Source organism: Varroa destructor, unplaced genomic scaffold (genome assembly GCF_002443255.2).
Source record: "Varroa destructor unplaced genomic scaffold, Vdes_3.0 BEIS01000006.1, whole genome shotgun sequence".
Lineage (NCBI taxonomy): Eukaryota > Metazoa > Arthropoda > Arachnida > Mesostigmata > Varroidae > Varroa > Varroa destructor.
This window is the reverse complement of record NW_019211459.1, coordinates 9499640-9520970: the sequence shown is the minus strand read 5'-3', so window position 1 is coordinate 9520970 and position 21331 is coordinate 9499640. Positions and strand designations below refer to the sequence as shown.

Here is a 21331-nt window from a genome sequence, read left to right as displayed (position 1 = left end):
TCCAGTTGTACTGTAAGAACATACGTATTTGCCAAACACACATGGCAAAATATTTGTACGTAAGTAAGCTTCTGTTTATTTAGCATTGTTCCGATACCGTTATTGTGTGGAAAGCAAAGATATATTCCAATGGGAAGCATCGAGTGATCATGATGAAGCTCTTGCTTCGAGTTCTGAATCTATTAAATGTCACAAGCACGACAACAACGAGAAGATATAATGTACGAGATCTAAGGCGACACACACACATATGTATATATGAATACAAATAAACGTTGTTATTCAAAGTGCCTTTCTTGATGGGCTTGCGTATTCAGGATAAAAATTCTTCAAAGCAGTTACAGCTTCGATCCGGATCTGAAACTTATAGCTTAGTTTCGAGTATTCATTTGCAAATTTTATAAAACATCAAGATAAACTTTTTTAGTAACGCGTTTGCTTCTCTGGAACAAATATGATGACCAACCTCAAAATATGAACTTTTAAAAGTTTCCATCAATAAAAGACACATCCTCTAAATCATAACCAAGCCAGCGATAATGTGTGCGTCAAAGATAAAAACATCATCAGAAAAAATTGAAGACACTGCTCACGTCTGAAGTAGCTAATGGTCTCGCGAACAATACATGAATGACATCGTATGCTAATTCATATTAAACTTCTTCACTAACAAAATGGAAAGATAATTAAAAATTGCCTTTAGGATGACAGCGTTTAACTTTGAAACCCGCACGGTACTCTCTGTCATCGATACTTCGTTGTGTTGTGTTAGAATCTGCTTCTGCAGTCGTGTACGTTGTTGATTTAGGGTGACCCAGGGGGCTTTTTTAGCGATGATGGGGGTTCGTAGAGATTGGGAAACAGCCGACCTTCGCTCGAATTCCAAAAACGACGCACTGAACGAGTTTCCTGTGTTGTTGAAAGAAGAACTGGTTTTCGTCTGGCATTACGAGTGACGGATGAGCCATGTTCATTACGATAAACAGCACGCCGAAGTTTGTCGTCCCAATTCAGACGCCGTACGTTTATGGCCATAGCATCATGTACTCCTGCCGTTGTACTACAAGAATACTTAAAGTGCTCACGGTTCGTTCTGGTATCTCAAGTCTGTTTGGCTATAGCATGATACACTTGGCAAAATGGAAATAGAAAAGAAAAAAAAAGTTCTCCAAGTTTAATCCAACATACTAGCGAGGGGCAAATCGAATTTCTGATTTCGCCATCACCGCAACAAGCGCCACCGCAACTCTGGTTGAGGTAGCGCTTGTATTGCGATTATACCGCAAATTTGTCGATAACTTAATACGACGCCGTTATTGTTCATTATTGCGGCAACGGATTACCAGAACCTGACTTCAAGAGGGTGATTATTCAGAAACTCTATCGCTACTATAATGTTAGCACAGAAGTTATACCACCACAAGTATAATGCAACGATAGCTGAAGACGAAGACGACTAGTGAAAGAAGCTGAAGACTAGCATCGCTGAAAGTTACCCGACAGACAGTGCTCGGAGACTGCTGGCAGGGTGGAAGGCGAGTAAATGAACAAATGAAAAGAAAGTAGCCATTAGGCTGATCACTCAGCCGTAAAGCCAACGCTTGGCGTCAGGTAGGGAGACCGGCAACGACAACGTCCGAAAGCCACAGCAGCCGTAGTCTACAGACAACAACAATAACCCCCCACAAAATGTGCCAAGCAGACCTGTTCCTGTTGTCGGAAAATTGTAGCGGACGGCAGCAAACCGCCAACAGGAAAGAAAATGGAGGAGAAGACCGGCAAGGCCAACGTTTGCTGCTCCAATATGGGAGGGGTTGTGTAGTTGAATGGACTATGGTGCGCAAGAATAACACTCAAAAAAAATCATCATGTACGTAAGATGCTGCATAGAAACGATCAACTACAGCGGCCGTAACCACCGCTACAACAACAATCGGTTTGTGTCCGTCGTGGCTAAACCTTCGGCATCAATGGCGTCAAAGGATACAATACCAATAAAGCTTCCAGCAATTGTCGGAGATACGGCAAATCCGGAATGCTACTAAGGCCCGCATGGATCGCTAAAAAATAATCTTTGTGAACATTCTTAGTTGTAGTGGGTTTATATATATATTTGTAAATCCCCGTTAGTTGGAACGGGTCTGCTGGTTCACCAAAATTATGCCCTTGATATGGCTACTTTCTTTAGGATAAACCCATTTCCTAATAAGAGAAGCATGCTTTTTCTCGCTTAGTGTTCCTTGTTCCTTACAATTCGTCTCTGTATTATCACTATGACTATTGGAAAATAATTGAACGGGCGCCAATAAAAACGACCGTTCAACTTGTGATATAAGCGACCCGCTACTGTTAACGCATGCGCAAAATAGCATAGAAAGCGGCAGCCGTTTGCGGCTCTGACCTGAAGATGAGGAACAATGAAGATTTCGGTTTTTAGGCGCTTTACTGTGAAGTGGCTGTTTATTTATCTTAATTCTTTGAAGGTTTATCGGCAACGGTATCACAGATACGAAAAATTGACAGCTTTAGCATTGAACTTTACTAATACCTCGCACTTGATTCAGGCGCTTGGCCGAATAGGACGAGCTGGCAGCACAGGGCACACAATCAAAAAAAAATGAAGCAAATACATTTTTACCGTATTTAGCCTCAAATGTGAAAGTTTTTTTCAGGGCACAGGGTATCTTAAACGATCTTTCAGAATCGGATGCCGTTCGCAAAAGTCTACATATGCCTACTACTCTGTCACAATATATATATATATATATGTGACAAAGACAGGGTATATGTATTAGTTAAGAGATTTAGACGCAAGCCTAAATGGGCCTTAATTTTAGGTGTAAAAAATATAATTTCAAATGGAATGTCTCCCCGCGATGTGGCCAGGTGGCGCGTTCGTTGTACGATCGCCTGTCCCAGGAAGAGAGAGAAAGCTAGGGAAGATGGGTGCCAGGTGTCCCCTCTTCGATCTGCTGGGTCCAATGTTAATCACACTTTCGATGGGTAGATGTATCCAGTACTGCTGGAAAGGCTGTATGCTAGTCTACGGTGGGGCAATCGAAATGAAGTTAAATGCACCGTAGCTTCGACTGTTAGTAAATACTATTTTAGGTAATAGATAAATACTAGCGGTAGTCTCATTGCGGAAAATGGGGGTACAAAGCGAAATGTCAGAAACGTAACTTGTGCTTTATTTTAAGATGTCCAGACACAGGCAAATGTAAGGAAAGTGACATGAGCTTGAAACGTGCGAAGTCGCGTGCCGAAAGTTCTTGTAGTTAACCCACAAGATTAACGGATAGCTAAATACGTGGCCTAAAGATAGAGTATGAAAAATACATACTTTCAATATCTGTATATTGCACGAGGAAACACTTTATTATAAACATTCGAATTAGAACGTTTCACTATATATAATTTGATAAATATACGAGGTCACATGTGGCTAAAGATGGCTCTATGGCTTCTTTCACATCCGTCATAAAAGCTCTTGCCATGAACTAAATATTAACGTGGTATCATAATAGGTGGCTACATACTCCCCTGTTATTTTTAGATGTGACACACAAATCGTCTACGTGTGATATCGTTACTCTCGACGCACGCCATATCTTAAGTTCGCTTAGTTCCACGACACGTTGAAGACGTCAAGCGTTTTCAACGTACCGTATTTCTGAAAACCAAACGCATTTCGCCGTTATTACTTTCACCTTTACCACATTATCAGTTTCCCCATTATATTAGTATAATTGTGTGCAATTATGTTCTCGTCGAGACAAAAAGCTCTGCGATATATACCCGCTAAGGGGGTGATCAGTTGAATATATGTGGCTACTAATGTCTCGCAGCAAAATTCTCAGACGAGGCAATAAGAGCCCTTGATGAATGACACACAGACCGACAGACAGACACAACGGCATAACCCCACTTCTATTAAGAGTCTAATCTGAAAATTCAGGTGTATGGTAAAATGTGCCGCCTTTCTTCATCTGTATGTTTCGCTAGAGACAACGGAATCGCTACGGCCGCTGCCGCTGCCGCTGCTGATGAATCCTCGAGACCGAATAGTTAAATTTGACGCGTATGCTTCGCAATGTTCCAACGACAACGTTGTTGCCGTCCCGGTATTAGCTGGATCACACAGTAGGTGACCTCTACCGGTCACCACTCAAGAAGTTACCCCGCTGGGCACCGTACCCCGACACGCCACGATGCGGTGGACTTCATCCATTCATCGTGACGCTAGTCTGCGTCTGTGGCGTTAGGCTACCTATCCGGGTGTGTATGTGTGTCTGAACGCGGATATCTAGATACATTCATATGTGATTCTTACCTCTCTTTTCGATTCTGTTGCAGCAATCAAAGGGCTGCTACTGCTACCATTACCACTAGTACTCATAAGGAAATCATAGTAGTGAAGTGTAGTTCTTACTAAGCAACACAGCCGGCCTGGTCCCCTCGACGCTGACGGCCACGATACATATAACAACTATGATTATGCTGGCCAGATAGTTCAGTTTCCTGTGCATCATAGTTTCGTTAAATTCATCTGCTTAGAAATTATCGTCGTATTCTATTCATCCTTCGCTGCTGGTCAGATTGAACCCCTCATCCTCGACGATGATCTCATAATACCTCGGCTAGCCAGACAGACATGCGAGGGAATACGCACGTAGGCCACTTCGCCCTTTCTATCTTGAACTCTGGTAACACTCCGACGCCGACATTATGTTTGTATATATATCTTATTTCGGAGTATCCATTTAGGCGGCCGAGTTGTTTTTGAAAGATTTTTTTCTTGTTTTTTATCAGTTGCCTGTCTGTTGACTTCGTGGCAGTTGCCGTCGTCCTCATCGTCGGTGTCGTCAAAGCAGCTATCGCTACTGTAGCCGTTAATGTTTAGTATAATGTTATCATAAATTCTAAAATAATTATATACTGACACCATCAGCCACTGACGAGGCTGGTCTGATGGATACACCGGACCACGTCGCACCCTTCGAATGGTAGCGGCTACCCCAGCGGCGATTTCAGCTGCGCTATTAACAGCAATGGCGACTCCCGTCGTAGGCTGAGGAGAAATGGAAGAAACTCTAGAGGGGGTGAGTGGAACGGCATAGTGAGACGCAGGGCTGGCCATGGGAAGCAGCAATTGAGAATATCCAAGTTGAACTAACAAGATAAACTTTGCTCAAGTCTAAAATGTTTAGTTTATTGTCGAACGTAGTCGTTCTGATAAAAGCAGTAGCAGGCACTTTCTTAGTCAGGGCTGGCCGATCGGTGTTAGGCGGGTTACAACTTCTGGGTCTATTGCGAGAATGACCAGTTACCGCTGTCAGTGTTGCGCCTGCGGATAAAAACACAGAAAAATCTATAGCGCGCGGCTTCAAAGGGAAGATTACGGGCGTTTAAACTTACACGCATTAGATATATGTGCGTGTGTGAATAATGTGACTGTAAACTTATTTTTTTTGAAAGGACATTATTATTATGCAAAATTAATGAAATGATATATATCAACACCTCTGTGTTGTTTAGATCCGTTGTGATGTCGGTGGTGCTGATGATAATGAGAACTTGAATCCAATATTTTCGACTAACCTAACTGGGGAAAAAAGAGATTCTTTTTTTTATGTTTTTAAGTTTGTGTTAATTTACAGCTCTAGTCAACCGCTTCGCTTAATTCCATTATAGTAGCAATAATGTTCAACAATCCAGAAACTATAGAACTTTTTTACTACTATTATTCATTTAATTGAAATTAAATCAGGGTTCGTTTGAGAAGCGGCGTGTGTTTGAACAGCTCAATGTTATGCGAGTTTTGCGTTATGTGCCGTTTTTACAGGTTACATAAATAAGTTTTTCTTCCATCGACGCATTGCCAACATTCAGCCGAAATATTTTCTTTCAAGTTACTTATTATTTGCGACACAGACCTTCGTAGAGATAAATCTCTGAATTATAGAACTCTGTCGCCACGTATAGATAGAAAATCATCTACAGAAAAAGGACAGACCTTTTTTTTAATCGAAAACGAACAATAATGATGAAAAGATTGTCAAAATACAAGATTATTGGAGTTAAGCTTGGTATATCCATTCAAGACCTAAACGCAGATTTCGTACACAGTCTCTCCTCTGGCGTCGCTACTGCGGAAAAATGGCGTAGCCGTCGTTGTTGCTTTCTTTCATCCCGAAGGATCGAAATAATAGATCCTAATGGGCATACTAAGGCCTAATGACAACATTTCGTTGGCAGACCATTTATGTACTAGCAGTATTGAAGGATAAAATGCCACTGAAGGTGGCGTCTATCATAAAGCAACTACAGTCAAAAAAAAAAAGAGAAAGAATTGTGTTACGTGAAAATCGAACGCAGGAACGATCTAATAAACATCTAAATGAATAATTAGTCTACGAGTAGACGGCGTTTAAACTGTAGTAGTTCCGAAAGATACAATCTAATGGAATTGTACTAAAGTTGTCTGTTGTTACTAGATAGAAGATTTTATCAAGTAGATGATTTCTAAGGAAAGCGTGCTATTATTGTAAACGCCAAGTATTTTCAAGCGTTCATTATACTAGTAACAATGTGTCAGTGTTTTTAGCTTACAACTTCACAATCAATATCATACGCGTTTCCATGGTTACCAGATGAAGAAATGAAATAAGAATGTGTAACTATATATATATATATATATAACTAAACAATATATATAATGTACAATATAACTAAACCATGGAATATATATATTCTATGGTTTAGGAAAAAAAAGTAACCGAAACACTTTCTCAATGACATTTTCCATATGCGCTAAATAGCCTTCATAAGATCGATGCGATCTGCTTATTTTTGCTGTCTGCTACGCTGCACTTCGCTTCGAAACTCTGCCGTTTGTAGTAGACTTTTTCGCCGCGGGAAAATTCAACTTACTTATTGAATTTCCCCTTCTGCAGGATTCGATGTTTATCAGGGGAAAGCGAAGATGGTTGAAGGGAGTTAAAGATAAGGGTCGACCAGGCAAACCTTTATTAATAGTGTCGTCGACGAAAAGTAGCATCACTTCACTCATTCAATAGCCTTTATAGCGGATTTTAAAAATCCACTGTAGTATTAATACAAACCGGGCGACTGGATAACTGTGCCAACAGCGACCGAATTCGAAACAGATGAAAAGACCAGGCTCGCTCTATCTGATTATGATTATTATCATATTATTAAGCACGAAATTTTTCGCGTTGGTGCCCATTCATTATTGTCGTCTCAACGACCCGACTGAACCAGCTCGCTACGAAGCCGATTTACCATTATAATGTATGAGATTGTTCGTATATTCGAGAAGTGGGCCCTTCAGCGGGTTACTTCGAGCTGAAATGGGGCGATGGTAGTAGTCTACAGGGGTTTTTTGGAGGGGGATGGGTCAATTATTTACAATTACAGGCTTCACCACAATATCTCTAAGAGACAAGGCTGAGCAAGATCAGTTTGTACTGCGTGACGAGTACAATGTACGCGTTGCTACGATATAAATGGTGACGATAAGAGTCTTCCAAAATCGTACGTCTGTACGAGATATCGTTCTGTCGGCTGTATTTCTAGCCGCTTCGTTGTTTACATAGAGTACAACAGAACTGACACTGTTAAAGTTTCGGGGTGGCAGCGTGATTGCTGTTTATACACGTTTCTGTTTAGGCCAGAAAGGACTTCAGCCTAGATGCATATTCTTTCCTTCACCTTGTCGCTATGGGTTGATGCCGCATCCCCAGCTGCACCACTCCAATTGAGCTTTTTTCCTATTATTTTTTACCAATGTGTGTTGCGCTAGAACTCTGAACTGTGGTATAGCCGAAACTGAACGAATGCTATAAAAATATTCTTTTTTTCTCTTTTTTTTTTTTTATCAAACTGTTATTCGTTTTCACAGTCGTGTGGCGTCCACAGTGTCTCGGACGTTGAGGCGTCTCCCGATATATCTTCCCTGTACCAAGCGTAGCACTGACCGACCTGCTGACTGGCAGGCAGAGCGTCACCTGTGCATCCTGTCAACAGGTGCAGTGTCACGCAGTTTCACTCTCAAATATATGTTAGGCCCCGTAGAGAGATCGCAACTTCCGTAGAGTCGTTCTACGTAAGTAAGTGACACGTGTAAGAGTATTTGTGTTTGTCTGTGTATTTGTGTGTATGTGTGTGTGTGTACGTATGTGCTGTTTCGCGTTGCGCCACCACTGGGTTGCAGCAAAATAGACCGAAACTTGACGACCCGGGCTTGTCCCACAACTGGTCTTTATCTCGCACTGGCCTATTGGCTACCAGCTGAGGGTTGTCGCTTCCTTTGATACTATTATCTCAGTCCATGTTGTTTCGTCTGAAATTCTCACACCTCGGAGCAATTCAGATTTTCCCTGTTCGGGATGAGAGTTGACGACGATAAAAGTAAACGACGAACTAACTGACTGGCAAGCAGCGGCTATGGACACCCATTTGCGATGACGGTCCAACTACGATCATAGTGCACATCGCCACGCCAAGATAAGATCGGTTTTTAGTCTACTCAAAGAGTTACTTGTTTATAGAGAAGCGACGCCATAGGGTCCGTTTGGCTCTGTTTACACCATTACACTGATCCGGTGTCGAGCCGATGAAGAAAGAGGAGTAAATTTACCTGGTAATTTTGCTCAACTTTTCGTCTGCTCTTGTTGTTGTCATCGTTGCCGCCGCCGCCGCCGCCACCCCTCTCGGCCCTACATGCACAGCTCCTGGAGCAACTTCACTTATGGCTGCTTTTCTATGACACTAATATTGTCATTTTCCTGCTCACGCCTGGGTTCAGTCGCGAGTTCTTGTCTATATGGGCTGTTGGTCCTCCCCCACATTGGCTGCTGTGACACTTGTTCCTTATCATTATTGCTACTGCTGGCATAGCATCCTTTGTCATATTTTCTCTATTTTGTAGGTCCTACTAAATTACTATGTATTTTAGTGTCGTTGCGCCATTTATGCCAGACCGTCCCTCCGATAGTTTTTATCACAGTTGGTGACTTGAGAGTGAACATGTGATGGGATCAATGGAGGGGCAACGACGAGAAATTTACGGCGGATTTCATTTGGCTTTGGTAATTCTTGTCAAAGCAACGATATGTAGTCTTGCTTAACGCTGGTAGCGTTGGGCTTATTTAGCTGCCCTACCTCGTGCATGATCTGCCACTCCATGAGTATGATTATAGGCGACGTTGCAAAAGGGAGACAGTAGCTAAGTGCGCGTTTTCTGATAGTGGCATAGGTATGTTGTACGTTGTTGCACGCTATTCACCGTTTTCAGTGGCTGTTATCAGGATTCTCTAGATAAATCGGTTTTGAGCTCCACGGTCATAGCCTATCGCATCAAACTGCACAGAGAAACCACGTTGGGTCACCAATTCATGGTTCGTTCTACTAACGGATAGCGGCTGGTTTTCAACTGTGACCACTGCTCGAACCCTTCTCTTACAAATTTTGCGTGTTTCATCCCAGTCACGCTTTGGCCCGTATCTATCTTTATCATATATTTTCATACCTTTATGTTAACAACGCGTAAGAACATATACGGAGTTATACGAATATGTCTATAACCATTGGGTAAATAAACCCGAACTAATAGAGTATCCTAATTAACTTATCAAAGGAAGATGCGTTCTAGATACGACTAGATCGTGCTATGCAATTTTTATTAGGCCACAACTTGAGTGTCCAATATAGTCCGGCTCTTGCTGTCCTTAAAAATTGGCTTTGTTTGCCAAAGTAAAATTTTGGCCAGTCAAATACAGACGGTCAAAACTCAGGCACTAGGTACAGGCCACTACTTCCATGCCGATTACCAAGGCGACTTACAATTTTGGGTAGGAATCATTGCAAGTTATTCGTCACAAAGGAGCCTGAACTAGGTCTAATTGTAGTGATACCTAAGCAATTACTATGGTGTTCAATTGAATTATCAAACATAACGTGATTGGTCCCATGTAAGGTTCGCTTCTCAATTTGTTTAGTTATTCATATTCTATAAAGCACGTCGTGAAGCTACGCGCTAAAAGGAGGACACTTGACCTGCCGTCACCCGGTTGGCTGAACGGTGAAATTTCAAAGCTACTGAGACCGCATTGATATTGAGAAGCAGATCAAACTAATTGTTGCCGATGCATCTATCTATCTATCTATCTATATATATATATATATATATATATATATATATATATATATATATGTGAATAGATATGGACAAGCTGGAACTTGGTCCCCTGCCGGTGATTCGCGGTCTGTTCGCTAGGTGAGCAGTATGCAGCAGCAAACAGCGTATGCATAGTGACCAGCTGCAGTGGCCGTAGTCTAGTGAAGGCGCGGTATTCTTCAAGCGCCTTCAAGCGCTTCAAGTGTGCGAGCCGCGCCCGATGCCACCAAATGCGTTCGCCGATCCGACCCGGTATGACGCGCGCGAACTACCGGTTGATGTGACAGCAGACGCTTGGCTGGTCTGCCTGCCCGCCCGCCCGCCCGCCCGCCTCGTCGTCAGCCATAGTACAAAGCAGAAAAACGGTCGGACAATAAAATCAGGGAAAACGACGACGAAGGCGACAACGTCAATGAATATGACGACGGTAGAGAGTTAAGAAATAGATAAAAAAAAGATGATTTCGAACGCGACCCCAGGTTAGCACAGCTTTTAAGTGACGAGCGCATGCAAAACGCAGAAAAAAGCAAGAGAAGCAGCTAAAAACGGCCATATTGAACGAGGAATAAATAACGAGCGAGAAAGAGAAAATAGAGCGGGTTAAGAGCGCCATATGTCCGCGCTGACTTCAGTCCTCTTGTGTGCCAAAGACGACGATGGGTGACTACGTAACGCTGAGCAGGTATTCATTGCGGTAACAACGGGCAGTGTTGACCGATGGCTGTTGGTCGTTGCCAGCAAGGCAAGTAGATTTGATTAGAATAACAATGAAACCGAGTGAACAAGTGACGCGGAGCGAGAAAAACGCGCACCGTTGGCCAGTTGACAATTGAGCTATAGTAGGTGACGCTGGCTGGGACTGCGGAAAGACACGCGTATGTAACGGTGGAAGTGAGGGGATCGAGCGAAAAATAGATCAGAGACGGTCTTGACAATTAGTGCCGTTCGGATATGGTTAGAGATTGTTTTTAATTCGCAATACCAAATGGCCACAGGCAACATTAAACCAAAGCTTCCATTCAGAATAACCAGATGATCAGTTGAGGAATGGATATATATAAACAGAGAACACCGGTAAAGTAAGTGTCAATTTTATATTACCAATTGTTTTATGGTTAAAAAAAAAATCCGAACATCTAGTGTTTTTGTTGTGATAGAGGGGTATCTGAACTTCTTCCAGCACTGTATATACATGTATATACACCACTGCCACAGCTATAGTTACCACAAACGTGTATAAATTTTATCAGCATATTCAAATTGCATTGAACGACCGTACTGTTGTACACGGATCCGATGAGGCTCAGTCTTGAATCGGATAGACAGTCTTGAACGAAAGACTTCCCACTGAGAGACGTGTATCACCGTCATCTCTAGATGTCATCTTAGGGGTCGTCTGGTTTGGAATTTTAAGCAATTTTTCCTCTCGCGTACCAATGATTTTTGCGTTCTTCATTAAAACGTATAATTGTCCTGAAGATTGCGTCCTCTTTATTTGCAGGTGAATTTTTTTTTATCAAGTCTTTGGAACACTCCGTTTAGTTTTATAACCGATTAAATCCAGGTCAATGATTCAAGTATGTGACACTTTAAACATCTAAATAAATTCGACTTCCACATACACAGTACGCCACAGAGCCAACTAACCACTGTTGACCACAAATGCAAAATTTCGTTTATGTCCAAAAATTAACAATCTTCTCTACAAGGAAGCTCCGTTGTTTACGTCTAGTTATCATTATTGTTGTTGTTGTTGTTGTTACTTTGAGGGAAGGACAACGGCCACGATAAGGACGGTTGACAACAGACAAAAATTTGCGTAGTTATAACTTTAATCGTTGCCGGTCATGGAAGAGCGGTTTCTGATATGATCGTTTAGTTGACCGGTGGGTTCTTTTTACTCAATTGCCACGCAAGCTATAGTTTATTGGATATAGCAAAGTGTTGATTGTTGATTTAGTGTTCTTGTTTTTCTCATTTATTTATTTTTTACTAACGTAACTTAGAATACATTAGTTAGGATGTATGTAAAAATACATAGTATGAAAAGACATGCGCAATTTTCCCTAAGCTTCATTTAAGGCTTTTCAATTGAAGAAATTTAGCGAGGTAACAGCAGACCACGGGCCGCAACGGCCAGCTGCATCGGCTTGCGGTTGGGCACGTATTGTATTTCAGGACAGAGGTGACATCGTCGGTCGCTGTCGTCGTTGTTTTCGACCCCCCGGTTTCTCCCTCACTCACTCACTCACTCACTCACTCACTAACCCTCCGGCACTGGTTCTGACCAAAATTAGTCAAGAGTGACAATTAAGGCGAGACGAACGTCGCTTCAGCCACTTCGCCGTTCACTCGTTACTTGGGTCAATTGCGAGCCATCCGTCTGTCAGCCCTTCGGCGACTTCGTGTTGCGTCTGCCACTCTGATGGCGGAATCAACTGTAATGCACACAAGCAGGCAGCTTGATTTCACCCCTTCCCCACTTTATTCTCATGTACGCGATACATGTACGTGATCCTCTCTTGACTGATACGACAACTAGGCGGACGATGACGAGCGGGTTAACTATCGTTCTTTACCCGGTGTTGCGCCGGTGCAAGCACGCGGCAGCATTACGCGCCGTTTCTGCTGTCACGCGTCCTGCCTAGTGAGAATGTTGTTCAAGCCAAAGTGTATTATGCTATAGATCGGCGTTGTTACTGGCTGCTTCGTTGTTAGCTCGGTGATTGTCGTCATTTTCTCCATCTTCGTTGACATCGTCTTCACAAGCCAGATCAGTGAATGGCCCCAGAGCGACCCATGTCCGGTAACAACGGCAACATTAAGCGAAACGGCAGCAATATATCCGAGGAGTCGCTACTGTTCCGTGAGTTGTTGTTGTTACTATTGGTGTTGTCTCTCGCTTGCTCTGAAGCCCTGTGCCTGTTTGTCGCACAACCCTCACTGAACGAGCAGACTCAGACGCGTGGCCGCCATGTCGTTCGCAGCAGGGCTGAAGTGTAACTCGGCCTCCAGCACTCAGTCCAGCTCTAGTTTGGCTCAGGTGACCGAACCCAGATAGGGCACAGCAACAGTGGCCCTGACAGCAGCTGAGGTGCGAGTACGTCGAGGGCGGCGAGAGAAAGACTATCACCAAATATAATGGAGGAGAAAACTAGTCAAGCCGCAGCGAAAGAGATCAAGTCAGGAAAGCAGAGCAGCGAGAAAAAAGCGTCGCCATTTTACCAACATTCAGCCAGACCTGCAAGCGTTTATCAGGCCGGCAACACGTTGACCCCTGGGAGTCACACAGATGGCGGCGGCTACACTGACTGCCAGCGCTATTACTACAAGTAGCGTCGAATGCTGGATCGGGCGAAGGTCCCGCCTCGACGGTCCTGGCCCTACCGCCATCTGTGCTGCTTTCGCCGTCGTAGTTGTCTCGCTGCTGCTGGTGCTAGTGGCACTGCCGAATGAATCCGGCTGACTGAGCATCAGCGCCATGGCAGCGTTACCCTGCACCAATAGAATATGTACGTATACACATACGACGAAGCTAAAGGAAAGCGGGGTGAGCACGAATCTGCAGGAGCGTAATACGCACCGAGTTTGATGCACACAGACACAATACGAAACTTTCGGCAGTGGACTGAAATAGGCACTGAAACGGCTAACACGGTCTGAAGCGCAAAGCAACGAAATTCAAGTGACCGCTGGCTGCTAATGTCGGATCGCGGGCCACTGCAGATGCTGCCGGACCCGCGTCCCCCCGAGGCCACTGCCACCTGTCACTGTCGTTCAATTTTGACGCAGCGACAGAGACAGTATCAACATCAACAGCAAAAAGATAGATAGCGATAAACAAGCCAGCCGTGCTAGCAGCACGGGTATTAATGGCCAAATTATGTTGCTATCGTCGTTCATTCGGTCCATGTTGAACTGAATAATAAAAAGCTTAACAACGACAGTCAGAGGACAACTAACCAAATGACCAGCAGCAGATAGGTTTCGTTCCATCCAAAAAAAAAGAAACCGACTAGCTATGAATGAGCAAGACTGATCGGGACAGAGCGGGGCGATGAGAACAGAACGCAATGAAGAACCTGAATCAAGAAATGAGGGCCTGGACGACACTTCACTAATAGCCGTTGTCGCCGTCGCTCTAGTGGTATTGTGCACATTACTACTGTCGCCGCTGGGGGGGGGGGGGGTGTCGTTGAGCAACAGCAAAACACCTCTCACTGACCGGTCACTTGTTCCGTGTGAGCATATCGGCCCGTTTCATTATATTTTACATGAACTGAGCCACTGACCGCTTGGGAATGGGGCAAAATCACTGGAGGAACAGAAGCACAGCTCGTCTACGTTGGGTGAGGGAGCGGCGATTAACATCGACGGATAATCAAAAAACAAAAGACAGTCTGTAGTCCGTTCAACGGCAGGCGTCGAAGTTGCTTCACTATCCCAAGTAGAGTAGCGAAGATTCCCATAGCGGAAGAAGCGGGTGAAACAATACTATAGTAATCTACTGGCTTGAATTGACCGGACTGAAAAAATGCTGTCATCATATTACCTGTCAGCTGCTTTAAATTATTTCACGAATTTTGTATTTGCTAAAGTTCTAACTTAAAATAATAAAATTCAGTTTTAGCAGAGCGATCACCAAGGCTTGAATATATTTCCGATACGTTCCAAACGCTTAAAAACCGCTATAAACTACAAACATTGTGCATGCTTTATAAATGCATTGCATCCGTTACCCCTCTACGTTCCGGATCATATCAATACATGTGCCATTTTCTAGACGGTACATTTTACGGGACACTTGTCGTTGCGGTAAAACGAAGGACGCAGAACGTTGCCGGGAGCTGACTACACAGCGAATACGAGTCTGACTTGAATTTCTGATCGAAACCTACGTTTATCTTGTTTGTGCCTATTATTACAATTTCGATTGCTGTTCAGCTTTTTTATGGGACTGCATGACATCAGTAACCCGACTGCCCGTTTTTTGCCCAAGTCAACCTTAATGTTACTGCATAAAATTGCACTGCAGTCAAGGCCCTCATGCGAAGCAGCTAAAGACAGGTTTTGTAGCCGCAATGGTTGGTCGCCCGCGATTGATCCTCCTATCTTGAGAAAATGGACGCCGTCGAACTATCTCCGTAGATCATCGTCAGAGACAGATCGGTTAAATTATCAGGTATGATCGACCTAAGTAACCCAACTAAGGAATCGCCCGTGTCTCTTTGCTCTCCTACGAACTATAGTCGAAGAGACAGATTAAAGGAACTAGCTAGGTCTAGGAAGACTCAGCACTCAGGTTCACAGCAGAACGAGATCAGCCAGCGGCAGGGTAATGCCAGGTCAATCAGACCTGAACACTGTGCGCCTTGTCCTGTTCAGCGCGTATCGGATTTCCCTCCTTTCTTCTCTCTCTCCTTCTCTCCTATTTTCGCTTTCCTTCGATACTTGTAATTCTCCCGCCTTTTCTCCCTCCGTTGTTTAGTTTCTATCCTTTCGTATCGTTTTTCAGCTCAGATATATTGCTGTGATCATGCAGGCTATTCGAAAAACTCTGCTAGGAGGTTCCCCTTCTGGTGGCGGATAACCTCCGCCAGCTATCAACTGTTAGAAAAGAACGGCCAAGAAACAGGAATCGACCCTCTAGGCCCTCAGACCGGCGCTCACCACTTACGGAGATGTCCGTCGCCAATGTTTCTGTATCGCCTCCTGTCATTTGTTGGACGAGCAGACAAACGTAGCCTAATGGGCTAATAACCGCTTGGTAAATCCGGCCCAGCCGCGGTCCCGAGTCAGGTTTCGACGACGGCGCAGATTAGCTGTAGGTGGACGGCCCATAAGGACAGCAATCACAACAACAAAAATAGTGTCGCGGGAAGCCTGGGACGCTCGACCAGGCCGTCACAAGAGCAAACCAAAGTAACGGGCATATGACGACAATATTGCGGATGCGTCATTTACGAATGTGGCGGCCAAATCATATCTGTTTGTCGATCTGAGTTTGGTTTTGTCATGATTTGCTTGTAAGCTCGGGGTTCAGGAGCGATGTGGCACTAGTCATGGAACAGCGAGACAAATGTATCTATCTATCCTCATAATATTATTATGGTAATGTAACAGGACAACAATGTCCGTGGTTGTCTATGTCATTGGTATCATTATCTAGACGTCTGACCCGAAAGAGCCTTTAATTAACCTCATATATATATATCGTATCGTAAGATTGTGGCGCGAATTACTATTGAACTATTGAGAGCTAGCAAAATTTAGGTTAGCTTCCATTTATAGGCCCAAGTGTGAATCTATAATAGCATAATATATAAAGCAAATTCGGACGGTTCCATCTGGGCTGGAGGAAAAGATTGGGCCACTCAATTTTTAAACTACAGAGCGTACCGTTTTTTTAGGATATTTTATCTAAGGTAGTTTTAGAATCGTATGCTTAGAATTTCTCATTGAGCTGGGACCGATAACATCTGTGAGATCATCACACCAGCTAGAGTTAGCATTTAATATATTAAACACTTACCACGTCTCGTTTTGACAGCATTTGTCCCAATATAGTATAACTTTGATTTTTTAGTTTTTACTTATCTATACATGTCGCATATTATAGGTAGGCGAGACTTGAGCCGACTACTCCTTATATAATGTTTCCAACTCAAGCCACGATTCATTTTAGATAGTTAAAGAAACGCGGAAAATTGTCATATTTTGCTGGCGAGGATCAATCTCCATTTCTGTATTTTTTTATAAATATATATAATATAAATACAGATATAAGTAGCCAGTGTGGACAAGAAGGTATCCTATTTTGATCCCTCTTTACTTCCAAGTTAAGCACGCCTAACCTGAATAAACTCGAAAAGAGCATCTTCGCACAATTGCACGCTGACGACAAGATATTAAACTCTGCCCTGTGCTGGTCGAAAGTGCTTCATGTGCCATTAGGTACCGTTGAACAGTAAATGTATCGATGTGAGCCTGTAGAAAAAAGTGACGAGAGATTCTCTTCACTTCGCTCTTCGTGTTTTTTTTGAAGGCTTCTTCTCGAGACCTATTCTCTCTAGAGAAGAACTGCGCTGTGGGGAAGAGTACTCTTCACAAGTTCGATGTATTGCATTACCATTATGTAAAGTTGGGCCTAATGGACAAGGCTCTATTCGTCTGCGGGTGGAGACGGACCTAGTCTTGCCAAGTGAAGGAGAGTAGACTAAAAGGAGATTCCCTCATGAAAGCAGCGCGCTGGTCCTCATCGTAATCCGACCACTATGCCGACCATTGTAATTCAAAGGCTCGTGAGCTGACAGAATTTCATCAATCAATAGACCTACAGACCTAGACGCCATTGAGGAAAAAGGATAATGAAGTTGAGAGGGCAAATATTAAAAACAGTATATATGTAAACATATCTATGCAGTGACACAAACTATATAAACTATACATACTAAAATGTATAGAATATTTCTCAGCGTACCTATCTTTTTTCCTAGTCCGCCATGGCAATTGCATCTATGGCTAAACCATTAATACGAAGAAAAAATCGCAAGTAACTATTAACTTGAGAAGTTCTTATTACTAACTGCGAGGTTACCACTTTAAGGTGGTATTCTTTAAAACAGTTTCTCGTACACGACAATACAGACCCGTCTCGAAGTGTCCATTCAACGTTATAATTTGATTATATACATTAGGTTGGCTCTTGTAACGCATATGACTAATGACCCTAATATAATATTGTCGTATCATAATTATGTTAAGCACTCCTTTTGAAATGAAGACAAAAATCTAGGTATTCGGCGCTCAAGTTACCTTTTGGTCACCTAATTACTGGCTTAAATGGCTCAAAAGGCACCGAGAGACCATCTTCGGAATCTCTTTTCGGAAATCTATCATACGGGCTTAGTAAGTGGCCATCTTGTCATTGATATGATACCCAGGTTTATTATTCATCAATTGTTTCTACAAAAAGCCAGCCGTCCCACCAGCTGTGTAGCCTTCTGATTTGTCGTTTCCGGGCAAATAGACATGAGCGGCACGAGCGTCCGCGATCGCTCGCCACGCACGTGCTGCCCGAAAGCATCCCAACATCAAACCGTCGCCGTCAAGTGGTGTCTGTGTCACTGATGTTTTTTAGCAGTGCGACGAAGTGCCATGGAAGGGGTGCGCAGAACAACATCGATAGTTCTATATACACGTAGCGCGGTTTCGACGGCGATGGCTGCGGCGTTTCAGTGTTCAGAGCTCGCTCGTAAAAAGACATTAATAATCTGGCAGACAACAATGCTTCGAATACCGCCATTTCCTTGTTCAGTTACTAGTTGATTTTTGCGTGAAATACCCGGCTACATTGTATATACACATAACGTCTGGTATCCAGTCGTTCAAATCGTTGCGTACGGAACCGTCATATCGAAACGTCACATCTGCCCTCTATAGATCACACCATCTGACACACAACGGCACAGGCGTCAGTCACCATCCTTCTATCTGTCTATTTTAAGAGAAAAGGGAAAAGTAAAACATGAGTCCATACAAACCTCTGTTCATCCCCTGCGTAGTCCATTGCTGCGCTACGTATCAGTCGCGGATATATCGATAGCAATGTCGGCAAACGACAATACGACGACATGAAGAAACTCTTGATCTTGACCCAATGTATCGGCTGCTGGTGCAGTTCGAATTGGTGGCTGATTTTTCGTGCAGTTCGTCTGCTGGTGAAAATGTTATCGAACACTTTGTGACTCGCACGGAGCGTATCATATGATTGTTGATTTGTAGATCGTGCTGGGATGCTCATAGAGACAGGGGTAAAGAGGCCGTTCTTAAAGTAACAAAGAGAACGGGGTGGAGGGGTAAACACTAGAAGTGTTGATCCACAATGAACCGAACGTGAGGAGAAGAAACGTGCTAGAACTCAAAAGGAATCATTTGCCCTGTCACAGTCTGCGATAGCCATCACGCGAGTGTTTTCGAAGTTTCGTTCATATTCTGCCAACTATTCTATGACGGTGGCGTAGCGATAGCTGTGAAGTTCGAAGATCACCGTTTACCTACTGACGTCGAGGTTTCATGCGAGAAGAGGACGAGGAAACTGGGAGGAACTGTTAAAGTGAAGTGTAAAATAACGATTGGTACCTGAACATGAGCGGTAGGAACAACGCGATGAAAAGCAGAAGTATAGGGGCATACGTACAACGGACAAAGGGAAAACTCTGCTGTCAGTCAGATGGAGACATTGACAGAGCTAGAGGGTTAAGTAGAGAGCGGCCGTTTACAATCAATCGATGTATTTTGAGTTGATACAAAACGTCTACGTGTTGCTCGTCCGGGTACACTTTTAGGGGGCAACGAGATTGCTAAAAAAAATTAACCTATTCTCTTTGATTAGATAATAATTTATTTTATCCGATCCCGATTTTTTATAACAATACATGTGTTTTTGGTAATGGTAAGGGTGTTCAGAGAGACTGGCACCGTACACAAGGTCAAGTTAGTATACATCCGGAATAACACTCTGTGGTCACCAACTTGTTTTATATACGTGCCTAGCAGTTATTACAAAGGAACTCTATAGCTTATTCCATTTACTCGACAAATTTACAATGTTTGCTATATCTGAAGGAAAACTCAAAGTGAGGTGCTATTAACAACGCAAGAAACGGTGATTTAGGCAAGGTGACCTTTTTTTGTTAATACTGTAAGATATACATTTGTGTGTGCCGATTCCTTGTCAGCTTTCAAACTTTTCTTTGTGAGCTTCTCCCTCCTGTCAGTGTCCCTCCTTGTGTCTTGAATCAATGGACAAAGAGTGTATGGAAAAAACCTATCTGCTAACAAACGCAATCATCTTTACCTACTTAACCAGGTGCCTAATCAGGTTTTGGCCTAGTACACCGAGAAGGTTCTCGCGCACAACCGAATTTCGACCTAACACATGTCATCATTAATATATTCACAGTCACAGATACATACTAGCAATTGGTTAATATAGGTGCTCTGAGATGACCTATCTGTACCTTAGCTAAATATAAGATTCTCGCTTTGCTGCGATTCGACCATGAGTAGCCATGCACACAGTTCGGCTCGTAAGGGCTCGATTTTTTGCCAATGCTTTCAACAGCACACCCTATGCATGCTCTGGTACATATATACGATATGGTACGAAGATACCTAGTTGCTTCGGCATCTCTTATCTGTTGTCGCTGTTACAGTTTACACGAAAATAATCACTTTTGCAGCCGATTAGAATCAAAGCCGACATCTACTTTCGCCGATCGCGCTAATTTAAATAAAGTGACTATCCATAATCACTGGCTTGAACTCCGTAGGCATACAGTTGTCAGTAGCTGAGACCGTATAGGAGCAGTAGGTGGTATAAAGGACAATAGCAACCGCTAATACCAGTGAGATCCTTCCTCACTGCTATCCTGAACCACAACGATGTCGTATCTACAACAATTAGACCACGTAAGCGTCGTCGTGACTCTCTAACTCTGTGTTATTACCTGTGCCCGACGTGCGTGTTTAGAATCGGCAAGATCTAACTGAAACGCAAGTCAGCACTGGCAATCGCTGCTGCTGCTGCTGCTGCAACGATGCCGCTATCGTGGTCACGACCAACTGAAGTATTCAGGTCTTCTTCACTGACTGATATCTGTTAGGAAACCGTGTCTTAGCGAGGTCGCGTCAGATAGACCTCCTACTAACTCGAGAATAACATTGGCAGACTCTGGTTGGTCACTCACCGCACCGGCCACGTTCTAGCCAATCTAATACTTTCTAGCAAGTCACAGATTGAAGAGGAGTAAATGAGCGAAGCTTAGAGCAACGACGACGACGACAGTGGCGGTGGCGGCAGGAAGAGCAACAGCGAGAGCAGCATGAATTATAGCGGCCGTCGATGCCATAGCGACCGTCGTAGAACTGATACTTGAGAAAGAAACGACACCACAGCCTGTAGGAGATAGTAATTGGTACTACTCGCAGCTGTGGTCTGTGTAACGCGAAAAACAGGACTCGTGGTCGACAGCCTCTGGCCATTTCTCATCCTTGCTTCTCTTCTTATCCTTCCGAGTAGTGAAATTGATAGATCTGTCTTTGCTGCCATGAAGTCGTCTATACTCC

The 21331-nt window shown here is 43.5% G+C and overlaps 1 long non-coding RNA gene across 1 annotated transcript in view; it reads left to right on the top strand.

The window, feature by feature from the left end:
* The window catches only part of LOC147754834 (uncharacterized), a 75697-nt gene that overhangs the window by 44400 nt on the left and 9966 nt on the right, over positions 1 to 21331 (top strand). The window lies entirely within an intron of this gene.